The sequence below is a fragment of the Crocodylus siamensis genome, chromosome 4 (genome assembly GCF_052110815.1).
Source record: "Crocodylus siamensis isolate JL-2025a chromosome 4, ASM5211081v1, whole genome shotgun sequence".
Lineage (NCBI taxonomy): Eukaryota > Metazoa > Chordata > Crocodylia > Crocodylidae > Crocodylus > Crocodylus siamensis.
This window is the reverse complement of record NC_143398.1, coordinates 118,085,653-118,094,742: the sequence shown is the minus strand read 5'-3', so window position 1 is coordinate 118,094,742 and position 9,090 is coordinate 118,085,653. Positions and strand designations below refer to the sequence as shown.

Genomic DNA, 9,090 nt, shown 5'->3' with positions numbered 1-9,090 from the left:
TTTTTGTTTTTGTTTTGAAAGACATTCCCTCCCCTTTCCTTAAACATTTCTGACTTTCTCTCTGCCCTCTCTATCCCTTCTAAGTGATTACAAGTAGTACTAGGTAAGCTAAGTTCTTGTATACTATTATTGTAATAAGCCCCTTTTTTATATTGTAAATAGTGTTCTGGTATGTTTATATTGATTGTTACTGTTTTATATTGTATTAAATTGTATTCCTATCATTTATGCATTGATTTTTATTGTTTCATGTTAATACTGTCTGGTTTAGGCCTCTGTCTGTAAAGTAAGGTCAAGTAGTGTTAAGTTTCCATTTTATATGTCAAGCCTCCACCTTGTGTCCCCTGCCCTATACAAAAAGTTGCTACTATGACTCATATCTACCCCTCCTATGCAAACTGGTTTTCCTTGAATGCCTGTAACAGAAGAGTAAATGGATGAAACACTGAGTGAGATAAAACACAATGAAATCACCCCACCATCAAAACCAATACCTGGACCAACAACCCAGCTGTTGGAACCACTCTCAGCATTCAAGAAACAAAAGATGAGGCAACCCACCATTATGCCAAGGCTGCACATGCTCACTATGAACATCTGGAACCCTCTGGAACAGGACTGACCTTGCCTGAACATGCCCTCCCCATAGGAGATCATAGGTAGTCTGCCCCATAAAAAGGGACAGTGAAGACTGACTCCTTGGGATGCCAACTTCACCTGGACCAGACCTGCTCCATGTCACGTGCCTATCAACCCAGAGGCCCTGCTGGCGACCCCCCTCTGGACAACACCTGCTGGAGAAAAACCCCTACTGGCCATCAAGGACCCCCTCCCAGCCTGGATAAGTAGCTATCACCCCCCACCCTCTCTTCAACCAAGGACTTGGACTCTGTTTCTCTTCCCTACCTGGACTCCAACCCTTCCACTGAGTCTCTTTCCCTTGCTACCATTGTTTGAGTGTGTTCAGGAACCAAGCTGTACAGTATGGTGTTCATTTAATAAAACTGTTATTTGGAACCCTGAGTCTGGTTTTGCTTTGCTACAATTCTGTCCCTGCTCCAATCTTTGCTTCTTGCCCCTCTAACTTCTGTCTCATTTCTCCCTCTCCTGCTTCTGGCTCACCGCCCCCTCCAACACCTATCCCATACTCATGTGGCTCCAGCCATCCTGAGCTCCTCTCTGCCTGCAAACCTCTGTTTCTTTGCCATTGCTTTATCCCCACTGCCTTTTCCCCTGACCTCTGCAACTGCAGTTGCCTCATCCCCACTGCCTTTTCCCTGATCTCTGCCATATGCTCTTTAATTATCAAGCACCTCAAGCATAGGTACCACAGGCACCAACACACACACACACACACACACTGTCACTTGACTCAGTGTTAAACTTGTGTGTGTATATGTATGTATGAGTGTATTGTGTGTGATTTCATGTGATTATTATTAGGGTGTGTATGTGCTTGAATTGGTGATATGTGTGCATGTGCAATTCTATACCATGCCCTCCTGTCTAACAGTACAATATTGAGATCCCAAGCATTGGCCTGACCCCACAGGGCAACATTTTTATGGTGGAGAATGCAGGCATATTGCAGGTGTTAGCGGGAGTGAGCGTGAGTATGTGGCGTGAGTTAAGTAAGCTAGTGTGCTTGTGTATATCCCCTGTGTGTGTTATTGAAGGGCACCTGCTTGTAGTAGATGGACCCACTGCTGTTATTGAAAGGCATCTGCTCATAGTAGGTGGATGGTAGACCCACTGGTTGTTATTGAAGTGCATCTGCTTGTAGCATGTGGACCCATTGCTACTCCAATTCTGTTGTTGTTGGACTCCCGCTTGTAGTGGGGTCCAGTATTGGAACTGCTGCTTGTTGTGTGGTGGAACTGCAGGACAGGACATTGAAGTTGTACTGAAGGAGTGCTGGTGTGTGTATTTGTAATTGTTTGTCTAGCTGTTGTTTTTTGTGTCTTTAGAAATCATGTTCAATTTGTTCAAGAGCAGGACCCCTAAGACTGGGGTGGGAAAACAGGAGGTCACATGGGTAAAGAGCAAAGATGTCCCCTCCCTCCATAAGGAAATCTTGAAGGGTGGGCCTAGTCCATGGAAGGAGAATGTCTGTGTCCCAGGCTTCTCCACCGGTGATCTGGAGGAGCAATTAGAAAATTACCACCTCTGTGAAAAACCCTTAGCCCAGAATTGGCACAGTGCCTGAATGTGGCTACTGTGGCATAAAGTACAAACTGCAACTTCAGAAAATTGTGAAAAAGCCTCCAAAACTGAAGAACTGAGAGCCCACCTGCATGATCTGTAAAACAGATACGCTCAATTAGATTCAAGCAACGAAACTCTAAAAGGGCTATACCGAAGTTTAGAGACAAAAAATGAAAACCTGCACAAAATTAACAAAACCCTAACCCAGTAATCAGAAACCTTGGGTCAGGAGAAGGCCCACCAAGAGGCCTTGCAGAGTCTAATCAAAACTATGGCAAAGGATTCAGCCAAGAAGCATGCAAAAGTGAACCATGGCCCCTGTATTACCACTATTAGTAGATTGAAAAAAGAACTCCAGGAGCACAGCTTCCAAATTCAGACTGTGATCCATGAAGACCAAGGTGGGGACCCAGACATTCCTCTCAACCCAAGTGAGTTTTGGGAGGAGGATAACTGGGAAAATCTTGAGAACACCACAAACCTTTTCCAACTCCAAGAAAACCCCAAAACCAAGAAGGGAGGCAACCTAGTAGCAGATATAAATGTAATTATGTGGACATCTGGCACTAGGGATGCTCAGAGGAACCCCAGCCAGACCACCCAGATCACAGTCCCCCTCAGTGGATCAGATATGGCTGCATTGGGAAAAAAACACTGGGTCAGCCAAACTTAAGGAATTTGTCCCAGTGGCTACAGAAATCATTAAATATGGTACAGAATGAGTCTCTGAGCTTGATGGAGTGGCATTACCTACTGAGGTTTTGTGCCACTCCTGAGCTTCAGACAGCCATTCATCAGGCTAGTGACTTTGGGAAGGAAGTGATTCCCCAGAGCACTGTGGACATTGAGAGTACTTTTAGGGAGAAGATCTTTAAGGGACAATTTGGGGCCAGCCACCAAAATCCAGGGGAAACTATAAGGGATTACTTGATACAGTGCATCATACTGGATTTGCTGTCAGGATCTGTACTGCCCCTAAACAGGGCAGGTAACAGAACCCCAACATCAAAGCAATTGACTACCCCTGCAGCTTTTGGCAGGAGGTGCAGGAGGGAATGCACCCATCCATAATTGGTTTAATGGTGAGCATAATTACACCCAGGGTGAGATTTTGCTCCATGCCCAGGATGCAGAGTGCTTGTCTAGAAAATGGTGTGGGGGGGATGGTGATAGCTGCCACCCCACCCAAGGAAACCCCAGAGCACGCACCAGATCACACAATTGCTTATTCAAATGAAAGAGCATATCCAAAACACAATAGGCATATGGGGGGAGGTATGGATGACCACGACAGTCAAATTCATACACAGAAATGAATGGGAACCACTATCCATATCCAGCAGGGCTGAGGCCAGCACCAGATGGGGATGATATGCATATGATAGTCTTGAAGATTTTCATGGATCATGGGGAACCCAAGGAGAAATGGGACAAACAGCCACTGCATGAGTTAATTAAGCAGATGGCAGAGATTAGTAAAAAGGGGTTAAAACATTCCCATTCCAACTGAGTCGCAGTCACAGTTCCACCTCTGAGTGCTGAGGGGGCCTCCCATGATAGCACCCATGAGCAAAACCCAGGCTCATGGGAAAAATTGGGGACCTGCACTTGGGACCCAGGAGGGAGACCCCAAATTCCTGTCACAGTGGGAAATCAAGAGCACATCAGCACTGTTCTAGACACTGAAGCTCTATTGAACATACTTGGAAAAAGATGGGACCTGAGCCAGGTTGGTACTGAACAAGTAGTGCTCCAGTCCTTCATGGGGCAGAAAACCACTAGGGTTGTGTACAGAGTGGTAAACAGTCTTCTATATCCTGCCGGGCACCCTTCTTGTCTAGCAGGAAGTAACACCTTCTAGCCATTGGAAAATACCTGTTGGATGGACTGGTCAGTGCCCACCCCAATGTTGAGGCAGGAAAAGGCCAGAAAAGTCCTTGATTTGTGATAGCCACTCTCCTGTAGGTACCTGCTCCACTTTTTCAGTATAGAAGAAAAGCACCCCAAAAATGGCAATGATGTGTGCACTGCCACTGCACATGTCAGCATTGTGCATTTGTAAATATGAATGACCAGCCACTGCAAGGAGTTTTTGCTTGGCAGGTTTGTGTGTGTTTGTTTTCTTTTGCAGAAACCACAGTGTAATCAAATGTGACCAATAGACCATGAGGACTTATTATCACTAGCAGCATCTTCCTCATCTAAACCGTGGCAAAAATTACCCCCCAAAAATATTGTCTTGTCTTGATACCACACCCTCCTGTCTAACAGCATGATATTGAGATCCTGAGCATTGGCCTAACCCCACAAAGCAACACACACAGGAAACAAAATTCAGGGGGGCATATAGGGAGAAGAGAGCCTTCCTCTCCTTCCCCTCCATTTGATGAGTGCTTAGGGCACTTGTCTGGGAAGTTTTGAGCATTTGAGTTCTAGGACTATACCCACGTCCAGAGGTGATTTGAATCAGAATCGCTCTGATTTCCCAGAATGCTAAGGGCTACACCATTGGTCTGGCATTATTCAATTCCTTCTCTAGTGCTCTTGTTTAATATAGTGATTGGGGAAAATGGGTGGAGGTCAGTGCAGGGAGAAGCTTCTGTTTCACTGGGAGTGAGGGGCCAGACTAGACCTCAGGATCCTGTCCTTGACAGGCCAATAGCCATTTTACTGAGCCACACATGCTTAGCTTGCTCTGCCCCTGCATCTCTCTCATGTACTTACTTGTCATGGTTGCCCATGAGGCCATCTTCACAAGTGCTGGAGAAGGGTCTAGGTAGTAACTGACCTGTAGTTTGGTGATCAAGCTCAGGGAACTCAAAAGAAAGCTCTGCATGGGAGGGGGCTTCAAAAACACTTTTAGCCATTGAGAGTGTGTCCACACATGCAAGCACGTGCGTTTACAGCAGCTGAAATACAAGTGGTGCAAATTTGAGGTGGGGCTTCTTGCCTCAGTGGACATGCTCAGACATGCACTTTGCTGTGGAGCAAATTGTGCTGCTTGGGGCAAAATAACCCTGCCTGTCTCCTCCAGGATCTGCAGCACTAGTGCTGCCCCCAGCAGTATAAAAAGCTGCCTTGTCCTGGCCCCATCAGTACAAAAAGCTGTGCTGACAAGTAGCTCAGGGCTACTCGCTCTCAGGAGCGTCTGGAGCCCAGCCAACTGGTACCTGGGGACACTACCCCTTGTGCCAGCTGGACTGCTGAAGCAGCCCTGAGAGTTCCCTGAGCCTTTTACCCACTGCAGCAGTCTGGCAGTAGAGGCTGCTGCCTGGCTGTGACCAGCTGTGCACCTGCCAGGCCCAGATGAGGCATCTGCCCCACATGAGGCATCTGCCCCTCTGGGCCAGCTACCAGTGGTCTTTGGCTGCAGACCTGGCCTTTGTGTGGCACTATCACTACGTGTGCCTCCTGCCCAGCCATCTGTGCAGCTACTGCCTGGAAGATGTTCTGGGTGTGGTGGCCTGCTTTCAACTGTCAAAGCGTGTCCTTCTGGCCCCAACTGGCCAGGAGGTCAACCACAGCCAGCTGGGTCCAAGGTGCCAGCTCTGAGCAGGCAGGGTCCTGCCACTGGCTTCCCTAGCAGGAATTCTAGTGTTCCCTATTGGAAAACTGAAAAATCCCTGTTAAAAAAACTCCCCAAATCACTTTGTAAAATATCCCCAAATCCATGTTTCTCCACCATTACAACAAAAGACTGCTATAGAGAGAGAGAGAGAGAGAGAGAGCAATCAGTTGGGCAATGTTTTATTGACAAATCTACAGCGTTAAAGCAATTTGGAAGATTACTAGTGTCTCTATCATCGTAATAAAGTGAGTTCTAAATATATGTTTCATGAATTCATGAATACATGAATATATGTTTTCCTGCCCCCCACAGAGGCTACAGCCTCCCCGAGGGGCTACCTCCAACAGGGCCCCCCTGCCCCCCAACAGTTTCTATGGCCCCCCACAGGGGCCATGCCCCCCCACAGGGGTTACAGCTCCCCAACAGGAGCTATGTCTCCCTACAGGGGGCTCCACGTGTCCCGCCCCACCCCCTGCTTGCTCCCCCAGCCCCCTGGATTGCTGCCCGACCTGGACCCATCCCCCCTGGCTCCTGCAGCTCCTCCAATGGCTGCTCCTCCAGATGCCCCAGTGGCTGCCCCACCTGGCCCCATACCCCAACTGCACCCACAGCCCGCCGAACCCAGCCTCCAGCACTTAAAAAAAAGCCTCTACTCACACTAGGAGCAGGGGCTGTGGGGGCTCCAGGGCCTCCTGGCAGACCACCCCCCCCAGGCAGCACATGGAAGCAGGGGGTAGCAGGGTCCAGGCTGAAGTTGCTAGGGCTGTCACATGGCCCCGCACTGTGCGGGCGGGGCCCCAGTGACCCAGACGTCAGCTTAAACTGCCAGTAAGTGCTTTGAGGTGCTTCAAGAGGCACACGCAGGTTCATCTGGATATGCCCCTGGAGGGCACTGTGAGCCCATACGGGGCATTTGTACATGACTAGTTATGTATGCAACCAGTATACAGCCTAATGTGCAAGGCCACTCGGTATGTGGTCAAGAACAGAATTCCTACCTGATATTTTTGACACTTACAGGATCAGAAATGTTATATAGGTAACCAGGAAGAGGGTAGAATGCCACCCCAAAAGTTTCCCTGCCCCAACACTATTCTTTGGAAGAACATCTCTACTGGGCTACATTAAAAATATAACATGGCATAAAGAACTTATTTTTGTCGTAAACATATGAATTGGAAGCTCTTACTCACATATTCTTTCCTTGGTCTTGCTTATCAAAGCTCCACTGAATACATAAGCTGAGGAAAGGAGGAGAGAAGGGGAGGTGAGCAGGACTCACCCTCTGTACTCTGGAGCTGCTTAAAAGTAGGAGACAGACCCTTCACCAAAAACTCATAGGCAAAAGGAGATGCCACATCCAAGTCTGGATCCACTCCTGGACAGGTCTAGGTCTAGCCTCAGGGTCTTTTCTACAGAGGACAAAACCTTCCACCTTGAATGGCTGCCTAAGGAGAAATCATTTCAAAGATATTTTTCCTCATTCTCTCTGTTTCAGAATTTTTACACAGAAGTAATGACCTAACCCAAATGGTTGCATGCCAAACAAGAAAACAAATATAGTACAGAGTATATTTTTCCCCTAATGACCATAAGAACTTATAACAGCATTAAAATTTGTCATAGTTAGTGGCTACTTAGAAAAGGAATAAAACCTTCAGATTTGGAAATAAATAAATACAAATCAAGGATCCCCTTAAATCTGAATTTTCCATGAAATTCTATAAGATTTAAGGTGCTCCAAACCCCATTTGATCCTACTCAGTCTGATTTCTGCAAAAAAAAAAAAAATGTTTTTAAATCTCAATTTTGTTTTCTAAGAAAATAAAAATAAATGGGATGCTTAATGACCATGAAAAACAGGACAAAAAAAGAATCAGGTTATAATAAAAATGGAGGAAAGTGGGAAATGTTCATTTTCATGATTCTCTGGTGACAGGGACAAAGCTGCAAATCAAGATTAGTGATAAAATAGCATGCAGTGAATTATAGAAAAAAAAAGATGATGCTCTTTTTAAATAGTCAAAGAAGTATTGGACACTAGCTAGATGTAGCATCATCAGATAGTCAAGTATCATTTGAATAGTGTTGTAGAATAGAGCCCCCTTTACTATAACAAAACATATTTAATATCTGAATGCAGGGGGGCTATGTCTGCTTTTACTTGCACCAGTATAAATCAAGAATACATCCATTAATGCCAGTGGAGTTATACCAGTATAAAAGAAACAAGTGTGAGATCTATATCAGGCCCTATGTTTGCTGCAGAATTATGTTATATTATAATTTAAATAATATAGGTATAAAAAATATAGATAATTGATTCTATGCTCAGTGTAATCTTTTTTTTTCCGTCCTCACCTATTAGCTACGGAACAAGGAATGCTATAGAAAATGTTAAAGTTGATTTTGTTTATAATTTGAAGAATATCCAGTTCGCAGATTATTAAATTAATGACAATCTAACCTTGAAAACACCTCTATCTGCTGAAAGAGCAACACTCCATCACCTGTTTTGATTCATTAATGTATCATTTAACTTGGTATGACACATGTTCAGCAGTTATAATTACATTATGGCCTCCCCATTACATCAGCTCTGCTCCAAGTTTCTGTCACCACAAGTCCAATTTTCAACACAGAGCAATCCACTGCACTCTTTCCTTATTAGTGTCATCTTTAATGTAGCAGAGAGTCTGAACCATTACTTGGCACTGAGAGTTTAACAGCAATTAACCCCTGCTCTATCCCCAGGGAGAAGTACATCAGCAACTTGCCAAAACACTGTAAACAAGCTGGCCAAGATCAATGCAAAACCACGCTGGCTGCAGAGCACCTAGTGTATTAATTTAGGGTTGATATAAAAAAAGAGAGAAAATAGTCTGTATGGAACTGACCTAAACGGATGGCCCGTGCGGGTTACAAGATTTTCTTAAGGCTGAAAAGGGAAATTTAAAATATCCTGTGACCACTAGTTTGCAAGCACACATTCTATTCTGTTTTGTCTCTGTGCCATGCCCATTCTGAGTACCAATTCTCCCAGCCCATACCTGAAAAGAGAAAAAACAATCATATTGATGGTGTAAATGATTTTAGGTCCCAAATTAGATGCATTTGCATATGGGGGGGGGAAGCAGACAAATAAGAAAAGGGAGAAAAATATAAAGTTGACTTATGAATGACTGCTGTTAGATGTCTCATGTTTCTGAACACCATGGAAAACCTCTGACTGCCATTTTCCCCACACCAAAGGATTAAACCTAGATTTGGACCCAATGCCAACTCAAATTAATGTAAAGATTTTCATAGATTTCAAA

At 45.2% G+C, this 9,090-nt stretch overlaps 1 pseudogene; it reads left to right on the top strand.

The window, feature by feature from the left end:
* Positions 1-2,476: 2,476 nt before the first annotated feature.
* On the top strand, positions 2,477-3,521 carry LOC149866401 (uncharacterized; annotated as a pseudogene).
* The last annotated feature ends 5,569 nt before the right edge of the window (positions 3,522-9,090 follow it).